The 18319-nt window shown below is 32.3% G+C and overlaps 1 protein-coding gene across 1 annotated transcript in view; it reads right to left on the bottom strand.

The window, feature by feature from the left end:
• The window catches only part of LOC123714268, a 49391-nt gene extending 34237 nt beyond the window's left edge, over nucleotides 1-15154 (bottom strand). Inside the window, exon 1 of the mRNA XM_045668474.1 lies at nucleotides 15013-15154. The gene's annotated coding sequence lies outside the window, so the exon portion shown is untranslated. The remainder of the gene's footprint in view (nucleotides 1-15012) is intronic.
• Nucleotides 15155-18319: the final 3165 nt, after the last annotated feature.

Genomic DNA, 18319 nt, shown 5'->3' with positions numbered 1-18319 from the left:
GTTGTGTGTAAATTAACATTATAGAATAAATATTACTAAATAAAAGTACTATGCTGCTGTGCGACTCTCATCACTGAGGTCGTATGTTCGATTATGTTATGAACCAATGGACTTAAGATCTATGTGAGCTCTTAACACTCGCTCATACGAGGAAAACATTGTGAGGAAATTGAGACCCAAAAAAACAATTGATTACAAAACAGATACAGAACCTGATCCAGACGTAAAAGGTTGTAGCGCCATTGTTTTTTTACGTATATATGTCCCTGCCTGAGAAAAAATAAACCTTGGCCCGCTTAATAAAAATATACCCTGAATACGAAATTTTCTATTAAATATGAAAAAGAACAACTCTATCACTTTTACGTACTACTGCTTTTGGAGCCGTTCAAATAATATAACTTGCTTAGGTATATAAACAAGCAGAATTCATACAATTTGTCCTCCCCCCACCCTCTTGTCAAAGTAAAGCTCTAAAAAATAATCGTCTATGAACGTATTAATTATTTGTAGGAATCCTCGAAAATGCATTTCGTTTTCAAGCATAGACAATGTATGGGTAATATGTGTAAAAAAGTAAATAATTACTGGTGACGTAATCACCAAATAATAAAATCAAAGATACAAATTCCCCTATAGTGCTTACGTAAGACTTGAACGGCACCTTTTAAATTACTGGTCATAATCCAGTTTGTTGTTTCTGATATATCTGGATTGGGCTACTGACCTCCGGGACCTCCATTTTGAAACCAGAAGCGTTAGCACTATTTTTTGGTACTGCCAAAACAAAAGCTTGTTGTCTAGGAGAATGTGTCTTAAATTCCAAGGCAATTAAACCTTTTCAACTGAGTCACTGACCAATACAAAATAAATAAGTGAGTACGTAATATAAAAGTTGGCGCCACAAAATGATATAAGCAAAATTATAACCGGCTTAAGTAAGGGGTAATACAACTATAATTGCGCAAATGCAAACCAGCAATTAAAGGAACCGGTTTTGCTTTTGCGCTTTTTTCCAATCCAAAGAGGTATGAACAAAGAAATCATACAGTGATATGTAGTTTATATTAGGCGGTTACAGCTGTAAAGATTGTTTGAACGCACTCATATTAACTACAATTTTAGCGATTATGTTTGTTCAATATTAATGAATCACATCCTGCCAATACATCTCAAGAAAATAAAATTGGACTATGGATTATTATTGCATGATTGTGACATGAAATTATTAATTTGTGTTGCGGCTGCCTTATGTCAATAATGTAGGAATGGTTTTTAAATTAAAAGTCTTTGTATGTTAAAATAGTCTATTTCTATGTTTTTTGTTAATTATTTATGTACTTCTTGTCCTTTACCCCTGTAGGTATTTCTATATATATTTTTCCATAGTGTCTGGAATTTTGTTAGCGATAATTTTGCGCCCGTTGTTTAATAACTTAGGTAATCTGTTTTTAATATGTAATCGCCAAAACTGAAGCCTTTTGTGATGCTAAAGACTTATTGTACTATAAAAATTGTATGAGCGCTATAATCGTTGTATCGTTCTTGAAGGTAATATTGAATAATCCAATCAATTCTATGAGAAAAAGGATTTTTTCTATGTAACAAAATATTAGACATAGACATAACATTTATTACTTACAAAACACACACACACACACACACACAGAAACACACAAAATAACAGTAATCAAAGAGAAAAATAATAATGAGAGACAACAATTTTTTTTAAAGAACAAGGTACGTTTTTATTTTGTAATGCGTGTGTGCTGTGGTTGTAATTGGCCCTGGCTCAGCATTATGCTGAGGAGCAGAGTTGTTCCACAGCGCTGGTCATTCTGCTAGAGACCACAGCAGCTAGTTTGCGCCTCAGTCGCAAATAAGAATAAGAATATAATAATACTAGTACTTAGTAGAAATAAAAATTGTAGTAGTAAAAGTTAGCAGTGTAAATAATGTATTGTAAGTATTACTCCTTTTAAATTAGTAATGTATTTATTGTTGAAGGAAGGCAGCTGGTATGACGTGGAGTGAACATAACAGAGCCGCCCAGAACAGCTTCTTTTTTTACGCTACATGGGGGCCATAGGACTTATTCGCCTATCAGTGTTTTAATAGAAACCGCGTTTTAAATCCACTTGAAACATTGAACGTGTCAATGAACTATTTAAGCTCCATGGCAATAAATTAGGCAAAGTCAAATTCTAGAAGGATCTTTGAACAAAGGCTTCTTTATGAGGCGTCTTCCGGTTTATCAGAGATTATAAGTGTAGCATTGTTGTCATGGCCTTCGCCTTTCACTCTTTTGTAACCGTTCATTTTTGAACACGCTCCGAGCTAATTTGATTTTTTAAAGCTAGGCTGTGGTTCTTGAATTTATATTTAGATTACTTAATTTATGTAAAATATAATATATCGTTTCATTACAAAACTTTGATGGCGATTTTTCCCTAATTCCTTAATGTTTTTCGACTGGGCTTTTAGTAATAATGCCTCAACCCGACTGTGTATATGGGAGGTTCAATTCAAAAATTATTATCTATTATTTATTTAAGTATCGCGCCCTTTTCTCGAAGGGATTCTCGACAGATATCCACTTGCTACGTCCTGACATACGACTCTGCATTCAACTTCTTATTACAAGTAAAATATTGTAACACCAAACATTTTCATGGCACAGCCGAGAAATTTAAGTTTCAATTTCTTAATATTTCGGAGCGACACGAGATCATAATATTAAAACCTAATTAAAACATTTCTTATCTATTTGAGATGTGCGTTATGAAGTATAAGTCTAGAAAGCGCAAGTGACAAAATGATTGATCGTTAGAAAATAGCATTTTGACAGGTCAACTGCTTAGATTAGATTGCGCCACTACTTGCCTTAATTATGCTTAATAAGGCAGGGTTTAATGTTATCTGTAATTTTGTTTTAATCTAAAAAAAAATACTTCGAGTTCGTTGGCGCGAATTAAGTGAATAAGTTCCTAACTAAACTAATATAGAATAATGCTGAATAAAATTCAATAAAAATATTATTTTCTACATAAATCTATGCTACCAAAAAAACGACCAATTTATATGTAACAGGCATCAATACATATAATTATAAAATACATTAAAGTGAACTTAATCATGACTTTTCTATTCCATCTCTTACTGAGCTCACATTATACTGAAATAGGATAAAAATTACTCAATTGCCATTTATAATATAAAAATGAAATTAATACATTATAAATTTGTATTACCTTAAGAATTATCTTATCACTAGTTTAATATAATGCAGAATTTCTGTCTTTGTATAGATTCAATTATTTATTAGATAACCATAAATTTCAGTAGTTTCATACAATATATTTTTTATAGTATGTTAATATAATTTTAATAATACAACTGTATTAACAGTTACAAATCGGTTTAAATTTATAAGAAGTTTAGTGAAATGGGGTAATTCAATTTGCGAACTAAAGAAGTATTCTATGTATTACAAGGTAGCATCATAAAAGGATTAATACTTTTACTTGTCAGTAATCTTCGTTCAGGTTTGAAGCTTTTTAGGTCTAGGCCTCATTTCGGTATCTATTTCATAATCATTTGTTAATCTAAAAGGCCAAAAGGTGAACTGCCTCTTGTAGCAGACAGACGCCGTCGACTTTTTGGGTCTAACAAGGTTTCCTCACGATGTTTTCCTACACCGTTCGACCGAAATGCGCACATAGAAAGAAAGTCTATTGGTGCACAGCCGGAGATCGAAGCAACGACCTCAGGGATGAGAGTCGCACGTTAAACTACTGCTTGATAGAGATAACAAAGTATTTACAATATTCTAAACCCAAATAGTAATAAAAATATAACTGGAACACTAAAACTAAAACTAATTAAAAAAGTTTTAATTAACATAAGTAATCTATTTAATTTACTTTTTAAACATTTGCTCGAATGCAAACGTTTTATAAAATATTTAATGTAAACTTGCGATTATAACATGTAGCAGATACCTACCTATATGAAACTGGAAACCTTACGAAGTGAAATCATAAAACTTTTATCATTATCACCTCTTACTTTAATATTGTATTTAATTGGGTTATTGTAATTCAAAAATTCCACTGTACTTTTCCATATACCTTGGGCGCATTTACTTCACATTTGAAATCACGTATATGTCTATAAATTAGTAATTTAATATTGTCTTTTGTATTGTACACTTTTCTACAGCTCCTTATTTAAACGCGAAAACCAAAAACGGAGTACACATTCAAACAGAAACATAAACATAAAACATATATAACAATTATTACCTACTTGAAAAAATGAAAATTGTTGTAAGATGCATTGATTATTATAATTATATGAATAAAAGAGTTTTAAATGCTTTGTTTTGTTCCTTTCTCACAGTGGTTGCCTAGAAGCGATTCCTCGAAAGCCATAAGGCTTTTATTACATTATTTTAATTGTTCTGTATTTCTGCAAAGTGTAAATAATAGTATTATAACGATACTTCGGGATGGGAGGGTTATGTGATACCACTTAGACCCCACGGTGTTTACAACAATCGCCACAGATGCAACACAGTAAATATGATCCTTGTTCCACGGCCATTAATCATTCATAAGTTAGATGGATCTTCAGCAAGGACCATCCATACTACATGCTCCGTATCCGACTAAAATCTCCTGCCTATTGCTTTATCCTTCATTGTATAATACATTAGTATTATATTCTTTCATAACCAATAATAACATTAAGATGTAATATGTTTATGTACATATTTCGTTTCTAACTAGCTTATCCATTTGTTTGATGTCTTTATTTATTTTTTGTCGCGTGTAGTTTCCCAACCTTTTACTTGAAACTGGCATAAAGTTAAAACTATTGCCATAATATAAAAAAGGACCATTCGAATTGAATTCTTCCTGGGTATACTATCCTGCTTGTAAGGGACGTATTTGTAAGGCTTAAGGATGCCTGTGTTGAAAAATAAGTTCTTGGACGAATCTTAGGATGTAAACATTAGGACTGTTTTTGGTTTATGCTCCATAAAAAAAATATAGATTTTCCTAGATCTATCCCCTTATTTAAAAAATAAATATTTGTATTTGCTTATTTAATTAAAGTACTTTCCAATAAACTAAAATACTATTTGACAGAAAAAGAACAAAGTTTAGAAGTTTTTATGAATAAGTTAAGGCACTTAAACATCAAAAGAAAGATGAAACTCTGCTCCTCATAGATAAGAAGTTAGTAACAGATTTAAGTTGTTCTATTATTTCGATCTTATTTTAATATTTATTTTAACTACTAACCCTTAATAGACTTAGAAAAGTCTCTTGGATTTGGTAATGCGGGAATCATTTCTTCTGAATTTCACCATTAAAGACTTGAAGGATCAGATTCAACTGGGAGCGAAAATTCCCGGTACGCAATTAAAAAAAAATTGTATGTCAATAAACGTACGTAATTATTTATTTAGTATTTGTTTTGCATCTAGTGTAGTAATATGTTATAGTTTATAGATTACTTATATTTATTTGTCACTTGTCAGTCGTTGGGGCTTTAAGTTAAAAATTTATTGTAACTGACAGAAACAAATACACATGATTTAAAAAAGGAATGTTTATCGCGAAATCCTTGGTAAGTACTATCGAATACTCATATTTCTGCATGAAGGCCATTATGTCAGAGTGGCGTCAGCTGACAAAAACAAGAACTTGTTTTCAACTTGTGTGCATGAAGCTTTTATATGCTTTCGGCCAGCGAAATCACTGCCCATTCCACACAAGCTCTTTGAACTAAAATACAGTAAAATACAGCCAATGGTATAGGTATATGTACCACGAGTTTTTCATTTTCTTTTGTTGATGCAGTGATATCACTGAGACACTATAACAGACATAAACAGACAGACATAAACTATTATGAAGCTCAGATTTTGGTGTAACTAAGTTGGTGATCAGCCTCTGCTTCGATTTTTAAGTCAAATAAGATCAGATTGTTACAACTTTGCTATTTCATTTTGCAGTTCGTTGCTATATCCGGCTTCAATCAACGTCAGGATATCACGCGTGAATACTCGAAATTCTACGAATAACAATAAAAAAATTGTGGTGCAACCTTTTTAGGTCTGGGCCTCAGATTTCTGTATCTGTTACATTGGTCAATCTAAGAGGCAAGTAGATAATCAAAGATGTTCAAGGGTTGAAACAAATATAGTAATGCAGAATCTAACACTATATAATTACACAAAACCCACATACATTGATAGGTAAGCTTTTAAATAATTCGTATTACATAATTTGCAATTGATTATAAAAAGAATTCGTGTAGGCTTGAATTGAAAAAGATTCCTTGACATTTTTGATTAGATTTAAAGTAAAAAAGTAAAAATTAAAACCCAAACATAACAATCGAATATACAGTATTAACCTACAGTAATTAAAAAATTAAAACAAAAGTCTGATTCCTGTGGCAGTGTACCTTTAATGCTGGTAGCATTTCCTCGCAGTAATGCGATATTATTCGTTGAGCAAGGAAGCGCCAATATAAATATTTAATAAGGTATTTTAACTTTTAAATTAAATATGACAAAAAATATCTCGAAAAAATTAAATATGCTGTGTGAAAGAATGAAACTGTGGACTGTAGTCACGTAAGTATTTGCAATTCACTCTGTAAAAAGATATTTTTCCTGTAAACGAACGGTTAAGGTTCTCTTCTTCCTATTCATCATTATTGAAGGCCGTGTTTTTCTTGAAAGTCCTAACCGATACGTCGACTGGTTAAAAAACACAACTCTAAGTAAAGCTTTTCAGTAGGTACAAATTTTTAATTTATTATTATTTGATGTTGGTGCTAAAATTTGTCTTTAAGTTATACTTACTAACTAAAATAGATCTGTCTATACCTTATTGGACGAAATAATGAATTATATTATTATTAGGGATATTTAGGTGTAACGCGTTGAATTAAGTACTTAACCTGTTTTTATCTAGATGTGTTGTATTGACAAGTAGCAGTTGTAATTAGAGTCACAAATCAAAATTCACACGTATGAATTAATATTCAGCAATAGTCATCGTCAATCAACTCGGTTGATCACGACTCGAGTCAACGAACTAATTGGTACCAAGCTGACGTGAAATATCAGATTTTAATATCAACTTAAAGTATCAGAATTACTTCACGAAGTTATTAACTTGACACTTGACACATGTATTGCTGCAATATAATTTTAATAACAACTACACTGCCACAGGGACTAAAGTTTTTAAATTTGTTTTATTTTATTTTTATTTATTTTCAATCATTTTTATGTTAAGAATATTGTAAATATTATTAGTAAATATTTGATCGCTATGTTTAGGTTATATTTAAATAAATATTATGTTAATTTTTAATAATTCATAAGAAATGTAATAATTAAAAAAGAAAACATTTGAAAATAAGCCGCAAAAGCAAATTAAGAGACAAGAGAGAAACTTAGAGATTTTTATAGTTTATAGTTGTATCTATTTCACTCTTCATATGTTCCTAAAAAGATTGTATCTACAAAACAACAAATGTATGCCGCGTTATCTTAACCTAAATATCTTTATCTTTCAATACTCAAAGATAACATTTTTGGAATTCTTACGATAGGGATGGAACTTCACCTGCTTTTGTTTAAACTAAAGAATATACTTGCGAGTGATGTTTTGTAATTACATTAGTAATATTTTTCATAATATGTATCACAATAAGGATATTCTAACAAAGATTTTTTTTATTAAATGAAACGGTTAAAATAGATCCTCGTCTTTTTGTTCTATTATAATTAAAAATATATTTAGAAAGAAAATACCGCGGTATGTATATGTAAGGGATGCTGTTTAAGACGTACAAACGTAAAAATTGGAAGCATTTTGAGAAATCAATTATGGAAATAATTTGCAAGTTGTTGAGAATTGTTTTAACGAACGTTAAAAGGTACCACCATTTTGTTTGTTAAAATAGTGCAGATATTGAGTTAGTTTTTATGAATTACTAATTCTTTTAAAACAAGGTTTTAAAACCTAAAAATATAATAGAATAAATATCTTATTGTAGAAGTAAGCGAAGGCCTAGTGTTTTCAAAGTACGACTCGCAATCCTGGGGTCATACGTTCAATCCCCGGCTGTGCACCAATGGACTTACTGTAAATATGCGCATACACTCGCCTTAGTAAAGTAAAACATCGTTAGGGAAACGGCATGTCTTAGCTAAAAGCTAAAGGCATGTGTCATACACAGTAGGATGATTACCTACTTTCCTATTACAAAAGTTTTCGGATTCAGAAATGTTGGGCCAAGACCTAAAAGGTAGCGCCATTGGTATGTATATATATAACTAAGCGTAGTAATACAGACTAATCTTCCGTATCTTTATTACCAATTTCTTCTGTGTCGGACTAACCATAAAACCACTATTTACTACGACCTCCGCTCCGTGACAAATAATCCTCATTCTTCTAGCTTAAGGCTCGGGCATTTTTCTATATTTTACTGTACAGTCATTAATCTGCTAAGCGGGATTCCATGCGTATTTATAGAAAGAATGATTCAGTACTACTGAAAGAAAAATTATTGATATAACTTACATTTTCGTTGGAGGATTTTATTTATCGATTAACCCGAAGTTGTAGGCTTCATTGTCACCATATAGCATGATAACAATATAACTAAGTGTGAATAACAAAATGAAATCAATATGACGCGTTTGTCAAATCCGTTACATAGACAAACTTGTAATGACTAATTAAAATATATAATTTACTATTTATTACGTCCATAAATAGTAGATGAGAAGAATCGTTTTGTCAGGTAAATTTATCGCAATTAACCAATTCAAATTACGTGACGGAGACAAAGGAAAAATCGGACTTGCTTTGTCATTATCTTTCCTACAATCTTTTATAATAGTTGTCCACCTCTTTTGTGTATACGTAAAGGAAATACAAATAAATAGTACAAAAGCCTCTCATTATGCGATATCATTAGCGCATTTAAAAGTTATTATTATTTCGTTTTATTGCTACGGAAATCTACTTACAGTACATTTATTTATATGTTTTTTATCTACCTAAACAGTTCTTGCTAAAGTAACGTTGTGAAAAAGCTGTAGTAACAATGAATTGTGTAAAAGTGTACCAGGGTCGTAGGACTCCCGAGCACGTTTTGTAATTAAGTTTTCCCCATTGTTTACATCTGAGGGTACGAGGGTGTACCTCAACTTAGGTCAAATTACAAAAATGGCTGGCTGTTAACTTATTTTGATTTGGATTTGCGTGTGTCTAAAGCCGTGTAAACTGTAAATATCAGAAAACACAACGGTTACTTAGTATTGTCTTTTGTTAACATTGCTTTTACACATTTAAAGAAAACACTTTTTTAACGTATTGAAGGTTAATATTACTGTAAACTTATAATTATTTTACATAAAAAAATTCTGACGTTTCGCGTGGGTGGTCACGGTGACTGAAGACAAAAGGTGTTGAATGTCAAAAAGTATCACAGCTGTAGAGAAAGCTGTATTATCTGTTTATTTCCCCGGATTATTATCGACTAAAAGATGACGTCATCTTCGTCGTGCGTAACGTCGGAAAAAAAATTAAAGTTATTTAAAATAATTATAATACGTAGCTTCAATTCTTTAAAAAAGTGTTTTCTTTACAACGGTTACTTATCTAAACACACCGATATCCAGATTGAGCATTATAATGAACGAGCTAGGTCTGGTTCATAGTTTATAATTTTTTTTATCTCTTGGTGTATGTTAAGCTTGTGTATAGCTCAAATTAAATATTATATTTTTTTGTATCAATGTCTCAGTGTGCGGAGCGAACTTTTATAAATAAAAATATAAATACTTCAGTCACGAGTTATATAACCCATCATTAGTTAAGTTACATATATATTTTAATTAAAAATTAATAGCGTTAACAAATGGAAACGATCATTGCAAACTTGAAGCCAATATGAGCCCTTTAGTTTATACCACACTTATAAATTCTATTTTAACATTATCGTTAAGTCATAAGTGTGATTTAGATTTATGATCCCTTAGATCAGCCAAGTTTGTTTTTGTAAGCGTCGCAACCCCTCTACCCTAATTTTGTGTTAGTTATAAGCTAATATTTTATACGTCAGTTGTTACCCAGCTTCAAGGTAAGGTAAGGTGGGGTGGACTCAATTTCCGCAATTAGACGCGTAGTCGGTCCTTTGTGCGTTAAGCCCTGGCTAATTTAGCCAGCCTAACTCCTTCCAGAAGCACAGAAGTCTCCCGGGCACTTCACAGGCTTCGCGGAGCGACCTCACTGTTCCGAGGATTTTTGTACGTTGATTAGCCACAGCCTCGCATTCCAGGACTACGTGGGTGACTGATTCCTCTGCGCTGAAACAGCCTCTGCACAAGGGGCTGTCTGTCGCGCCTAGGACGAAAAGATGTTTATTAAGGAGACAATGGTCCGTGATTGTCCCTATCATTGTTTTGAGATTGGTTCTGTTCAGGTTTAGAAGTCGCTTAGTAAGTTGCGGGTTACCCAGCTTCAATCAGTTTTATTTAAACATCTCCATAATAACACCGCCACTATACATAGTTCACAAAGTACTAAACAACAATTGTACATATATTTATTTAGTTGCAAACATTTTCGAAGCTTTCGTATTTACTAACGTGTCTTCATCTCTTCCTTTTTGTAAATATCGATAATAACAGAATTTGAAATAATTGTAGACTCGTAAACTCTAGGGAATAACGCTGAGAATTAATTTAAATAAATTGAAAATCAAGTTCTAGTCAAACTCCGCTAACTTTACAAACTGGAGTTTCCTCATGAAAAATTAAGTGAAGCACGTAATTCATTGAATTTGCAAAACTTCCTCCATTTAGTATGAGCCGAGTTTGCACAGGAAGAAAACATCAAGTTTTCAACTTATAGTTTTCTGAAGCTGTATTGGTACTCTGTGATTCAATAGAATCTCTTATAAAATATTAGAATAGCTGCTTTTATTATATCTCTAGTTACACTGGCACGTATTATAATATATATTAACAGTTACGTGAATAATAGCGTATGATTCGTAGACTTAAAACGTCAATGTCAAAAATGTATGATATTTTGACAAGTGAGTAGTTCGCGCCAATTTTGACTGACGTGACAAACGCCGATGAAGTATTTTTTTTGTCAGTGACCAAGCGTGTGTTGTGGCATTCCGTTTTATAAGAGGCAGTCCCTGATAAATATAGCTTTGAAAAATGTTTTGTTTTTATTTATTTAGTTACATGATGTAGTTGCTTTATTCCTAATCGAATATAAAGCTTTGATAACGTTAAAATTTAATTTCATGGTGTAATGGATAAATTAATATCCCTAATCGAAATAATGGCTCCACCCTCAAAAACCCAAAATACTAGCAATAATAAAGAGGGTGAGTCATAAAAGTAATGGTGTGATAATCTTTAATTAATTGAACTGTCAAGGGTCGCCATATGCCAACTTACAATTAATTAGAAAATTATGCCAGGCGTAATTATTGACGTCATACAAAAATATAAATTAAAAGGTGAATGGCAGGCCTCCTTCCGATTCGTCGATATTCAATCGAGACTGGTGTTGGATAAAGAAAATCCTTTCCTAAATTATTAGGTTTTCCTAGAATGAGTAAGTAAGCTAATAAATTGTTCGTGTTATTGGCTTCGTCTCCTGCATCTCCTCTGACTCACATTTTGCAATGATTATCATATCTCGCTTTCACATATCTATGGTGTGTGATAATTCTATTGAATATAGTTAAGTATAATATTTTTGTGTGTTCATAGAAAAGCACTTATTGTAAAGCTCGCAAACGTTTTAAAAATAAATAAACAAAAGCGTTTTGTTTTAAACACTGGTTTGTTTTAAAACAAACCAGTGGCGCTACAACCTTTTTAGGTCTGGGCTTCAGATTTCTGTATCTGTTTTATGATCATTTGTCATTCTAATAGGCAAGTAGGTGATCAGCCTTCTGTGCCTGATACACGCCGTCAACTTTTTGGTTCTAAGGCATGACGTTTTTCTCACGATGTTTTCAGTCACCGTTCGAACGAATGTTAATTGTGGAAATAGACACGAAGAGATCGAACCTACAACCTCAGGGATGAGTATCGCACGCTGAAGCCGCTAGGCGAACACTACTCTTTATATTAGGCTCTCAATTCTTAGAAATTTACTATCAGTTATCATGGGCGAGAAGATCTGGCATTGATAATTTTTTGAAATGTTCTTCTCATCTCATTTTAAAATTAATTATTACACACTTGTAAATACTAATACATACAAAAAAATCCATTATTCTGATATTGACGAATTCTGCACGAATTACAATAATTAATCAAAGTCGTGCAAGACCATACATATGTAATTAAAAATGTGGTCATAAACTACTGACACGTTGTTGGTAATGCTTCTATACAATATATTAATAATTACACGAGATTATTAACATTATACAAATCAATTTGTTGTTCAACAAATTCGATGAATACAACTCACCAATTAATAATGTTCAAAGACTAAGTTTTTAAGCATTATAAACATAAAGACATGAAGACTGAAAAACCATAACAGTTTTTTCCTTTGTTAAGACAATAAGAACATTATATTCCGAAGTATCTCCTCTGTGAGAAGTCATACTTAGCGAAAGTCTCGCTTAGGAATCTTTCTCTAAGTATAGTCGAAAAAGTTACCCATTAGTTTCGTTGTCGGATAACAAAGCCGCCTGACTCTTATTAATATTAACTTAAATTGGATTTATCTATTAAAAAACAGTACATAAGTCCACGCCATTTTACATAAGTTACCAGTGAGTAAAGTTTATTAATTTATTTACTAAATATCACATATTGTAATCTTCAAAGTAAGTTTTAAAATAAAAATTGCTTAGTCTCCAAAAAGGAGGAGATAACAAATGTTACTTACCAATATTGTTGTTAATTATATACAATAAAAATAACATTTTTGTCACCACATTGGATACCAAAATATAAGAACCAAACAAACTGTGTGCGATAAGTAAAAAGTATCGATTTACGGATAATACTTACGAACCTCGTTCCAAACCAGAACTTAATTACCGTCTGAAAAAGGCTAATCTCTTGGATGGAGCTCATTCTCAGGTAATATTCTTGTTTTGTCCAATTAGTATACAAATACATAATGTATAAGACACTAAATGTTTGTAAGTGGAGATGTATTAGTTGTTTGTTACGTAGATAGTACTGGGGACCCAAGAGATGTTGCTTCCCTAGCTTTAAAAAAATTGTTTATTTTTCAATTTATAATTATTATTATTACTATGTAAGTTTAGAATATTGAAAATACTGCATATTTTTATGTTGGTAATAAAAATGTAAAAACATGTTTCGGTATTTTTCCATAAGCGATGCATTTTTTTTGCAATAACACACTAATACGCATGAAATAACTTTAACAACAAAAGTAGTTATTTTCTTTAAACAAAAAGCTGAGGTAGATTGTAAGTTCTACTAGCTCCATTACTTCTTTTAAAGCATGACCTGATATCCTCGTTTTACGGGGAAACAAAGATTCTTTCTTTCCTTTATTTTCTGCCTTACGCATACTAGCCAAGATGCCAAGATGAATCTTTGACATAGCTTTCGATAAACTAAATTTCTCGTTTAACGTAATATCAAATATAAAGATATCAACTTTATCAATAAAATACTTGTTTATATTAGGTACAAAAATATATTAAAACATCCATAAGGTCTTTTCTGAGTAAACCAATGGACAATTCGATTATAGTTACGTGCTTAGACGTTGGGGCATCGTAGTTATTTAATTTCAATCACATTTTAAAGTCAGCACGTTGAGTGACCACGGGAGACATAATAAAAAATATGGCAGGCAATATCTACTTCATGGTAAGATCGTTCTGGTCTGCGGCTCGTTAATTTAGCCACACTCAGAGTCTTATTTGCCATGCAGTTGATGCAGTACACTTAATATTACGATTAGGGTCAAACATAAAAACCATTTTTCATAATGCATTCATTGTGCAACATTGAAACCTTGATTTAAAATAAAAATATTCTTTCTGTAATAGAGGTCACGTGGTCTATTATTAAATAGCTCTACATTGTCTGTGGTTTTGTGTTGCAATATAAAAATACGTAAGATCTTGCAACTACACCGTTATGATATCACCAGCCTTTTTGTGAAAACCTTAACTATGTTATATATTTTTTAAATATTCATTAAAACTTTACATTTCTTTTCTTTTCGATTACATTATTGACGATTATTAAAAATATGCAGTGTCCTATATATTTATGTCATAAAGATTAGGCTGTCATAATGACCAGTGGTGTTTCAGAACTATTTAGTAGGTGAAAGGCCGTGATTCTAAATCTAGATCTGATTCTAGCCTCTAGACCAATACTACTCCTTTCTATAGAATACGGCCTGTAACAATTACAACTGGTTTTGAATTGTCCACTTCACTCATACAGCGTGATTCACAAAAGCAACCACAAGACCCAAAACCTTGCTTTTCGGACTTTCGCAAAATCGGAACAATAACGATACAACAAGACCAATATCCCACTTAGGTCAGTCTCCAAGCACTGTATGTCCAACTTCAAATAGAAAAAATAGTTTGACAGCTCTTGAAACTTGATTTAAGTGTTAGTGAGCGTTCTAAAGCAACCTCTATAAGACGTATTCGCGCCACGTTATTTAAGAGTTCAGAAGTGTCGATTGACTCCAAAATGCACGAATATAATAATAAAATATTGTATATAACTTATTTAACTTAATGCTAAATTAAAGGCTGTTTCTAAGTATACATTAGCTTAGTTAAATGCTAACATTTAATCTCAGAGCCGTGCCTAAACAATACTATTTTATTTATTACATTAGCTGATGACTGCGCCGGACAAAAGATACCTTTAAACAATTTCTGATTTAACTAAAGCAAACACAAATTACTCACATAAAACAATATCCAATAGATTGTTAGCAATATTATAAGTCACTGCACGAGTTTTTATATAAAAAAATCAACTTTTTTGTATAACACTGATGTGACGGAGGCGTATGTGTTTACGTCGCGGCAGTGAGAGGAGGACTGAGCACTGTAGCCCTCTCTAGAGCAGTGCTTTGCGAAAGTTAAATTACGACTATAAAATTACTGTAGAGTCTGCAGTTACAGTAGATTTTTAAATTGTGAATGATTTTCTATTTATTTATTGATATTTATCCTCCTTTGTAGGTTATTTTAATATTTTAATAGAGTAATTTATCCAAGTGAAAGCTCAAGGGACCGCGGTCTCATTTTCTCTTAAAGAGGATTCACACTATCCCAAGAAGATCTATTCATCTAGAAAAGATTACAGAGTTACATAAGGGATCTCATAGACGTCTTTAAAAAATATATACATATATATGTATAATAGATACGTAATAATGTTAATAGAAGTATGAAAATCATTTTTATCACTTTATTTACTCAAACAAAATACTGTATACAATTAATATTACAGCAACTACTGTAATATCAGTAAGTATGTAAGCACTAACTTCTCTAGAGAGGGTGAGGGGCGATAAACTCCCTACCATGACACGGCTTAAGCATAGCGATTTTTACATCAATTTGACGTGCATTGCGCTGTATGTACGGCAATTTAAGCTTCATGTAGCAACTTTTAAAAGTACTTACGCATTCCAATACCTCATGGCTAAACCGCCAAAAAACTAGGCCTAATTGTTTGTTTTCATTATACCTCCTGAGAATCAAACTGGCCTGTTTAGGTCTGGGCCTTTATTCCTGTTTCTATTTCATGATTTTTTAGTAGGTAATTAGCCGTCTGTGCCAAACTGTGTTTGATTCTAAAGATGCCTCACGTTGTTTCTATCAGCGTATTATTATTATTATTAAATCTTCATTAATTCATACAACAATTTGTTGGTTTTTATTCCCTAATGTATTAGATGTGTTAGTTATAAAAAAAATTAAGTTAGATTTCTTTTATTTTTTAGTGGTCTAGTTTTTGTATAACCCCTTTTACTGTAAAAGCCTCCTCCATATTTTTCCATGTCTCTTAGTCTTGAGCATTTTTATCCAGGTTTTACCCGCTAGTTCTATAATATCATCTGTCCAACTTTTCTTTCCTATACATCTCCTTCCATCCATTCTCTTGTCCATCTTTTTCCCGCGCTCTAGCAATATGACCTGCCCATTTCCATTTAAGTCTCAGAGCGTGTACAAGTGGATCTATAAGTTTTGTTTTTTAAGAATGTCAAAATTTCTCGTTTTCTTTATTCTCATCAACTTTAAGCTTCAGCGTATAAGTTTAATAGCACATAGAAGAAATTTGCTAGTCTCTTTCATTAGACATATTGTTACGGTCCGTTTCAGCTTACAGGTTACCAAGTTGACTAAGCTAAATTACATTATTATAAACAGATATGGACAATTCGAATACGCATCAACAAATAAAAAAGTATTCACATCTAAGTACGCTTATAAACGTCAGTAAACAAGTTAATAATAAGATTTCATTTACGGCCAGTTCTTAAAAGTCGAACTGGCGAAAATCTGGAAATAAATTCTTCTTAACTTGTATTGATTGATTATTCGCATCCTTTATTGTGAATAACTGTCCACAAAAGGCCGCCCATGTTTTGCGGACACTTTAGCAATACGATAATTGTCATAATAGAAAAGTAAGTATATTTTTCTAAAACTTAGGCCAGGCCGTATTGATATAAATGCAATACATTATGTTTTTATTATAGTTCGAATAAAACACATGTAGTTAACCAATGTCAACAGTCTGTCGATCTGTCAAAAACTGTTATCGCATTCACGTAAACGAATACTTGAGGAACAATCGTTTGTAGCAAAGCTTTTGTAAGCCAGAAACGGGAATTGCTTTCACACCTGCTTTGGTGCGCACATTGAGTACCATCCAGAAACCACTACTGGGTTCGATTCCTGTTAAAGACATATATTTTTTGGTAGGTAGAGAATTCAACATCATTATAGGCATACTTTTCTTTAGATAGCAATATAACACTGACACTGTATCCGCATATATACGAAAATGAACTAAAATATTTTCTTATAGATTTTTTGACCTAACGTAATTGGGTAATGAAAAATGGATCAAAGAAAATTGAAGAGGCTTAAACGGACCTTTATCAAAATTAATGGAGGGTTCGCGTCGGGAAATTGTTAATAGAATTACAATAAATAAAGCTCAATTTATTGCCTATTCAAGTGCAATTACGCTTAAATTTATTTTAACAGAATCCGATTTATTCCTCGCTTCATATTTGGTAAGTTTGATTACTCCTATTGTGTTGAAAACGTTCGGAAATTACAAAAACGTCATGTCTCAGTGCAATTTGTAAGTTTTGACATTTCGAAAAAACATTTTAAAATCACCATGCGGGTCTCAAACACCCACACCAATGGACGTAGTGGAAAAACACTTGACCGTTTTTTTTCTGGCAATTATTTTAGTTAGTTGCCTGATGAAGTTTTCCTTATGCCTACAAACAAGTGATAAAAACACCTACTATTACAAAAGGACAGCCATTGTTGAACAGCAAGTTCGTAGATCGAACCCCGACCCCCGGAGATGAGACTCGCACGCTGAAGCCACTAAGCACTGCTCTTTTCCGTCGCACGAGCAAACATTAGTTAGTCATAGTGAAATATCCATTAGGGCTTACCCAGCATCGTCTTCAAATGTATGAGCTTAAAAAAGTTTAGCGACAGCTATAAAATAGATGTAAATCGATCAAAACAATTCAAACAAAACAATCTTTTTTATATATCTATCTTAGATCAGTGTTGGCCTCATGGCTTCAGCGTGCGACTCTCATCCCTGACGTCGTAGGTTCGATCCCCGGCTGTGCACCAATGGATTTTCTTTCTATGCACTCATTTAACACTCGCTTGAACGGTGAAGGAAAACATCGTGAGGAAACCGTCTTGCCTTAGACCCAAAAAGTCGACGGTGTGCGTCAGGCACAGGAGGCTGATCATCTACTTGCCTATTCGATTGACAACTAATCATGTAACAGATACAGAAATCTGAGGCCCAGACCTAAAAATGGTTGTAACGCCTTTGATTATTATTATTTCTATCTTATACAAATGTATAATCTAGATTCTGCCGGGACATCTCTGAGGCTTTATATCAATGTTTAAGGTCATAATAAAAAACATGCTAAAATTCATGAGTCTGAAAATAATTATACGAATAAATTTATTACAATACTTTCAATGC

This window comes from Pieris brassicae, chromosome 9, assembly GCF_905147105.1.
Source record: "Pieris brassicae chromosome 9, ilPieBrab1.1, whole genome shotgun sequence".
Lineage (NCBI taxonomy): Eukaryota > Metazoa > Arthropoda > Insecta > Lepidoptera > Pieridae > Pieris > Pieris brassicae.
This window is presented reverse-complemented; position numbering and strand designations above follow the sequence as displayed.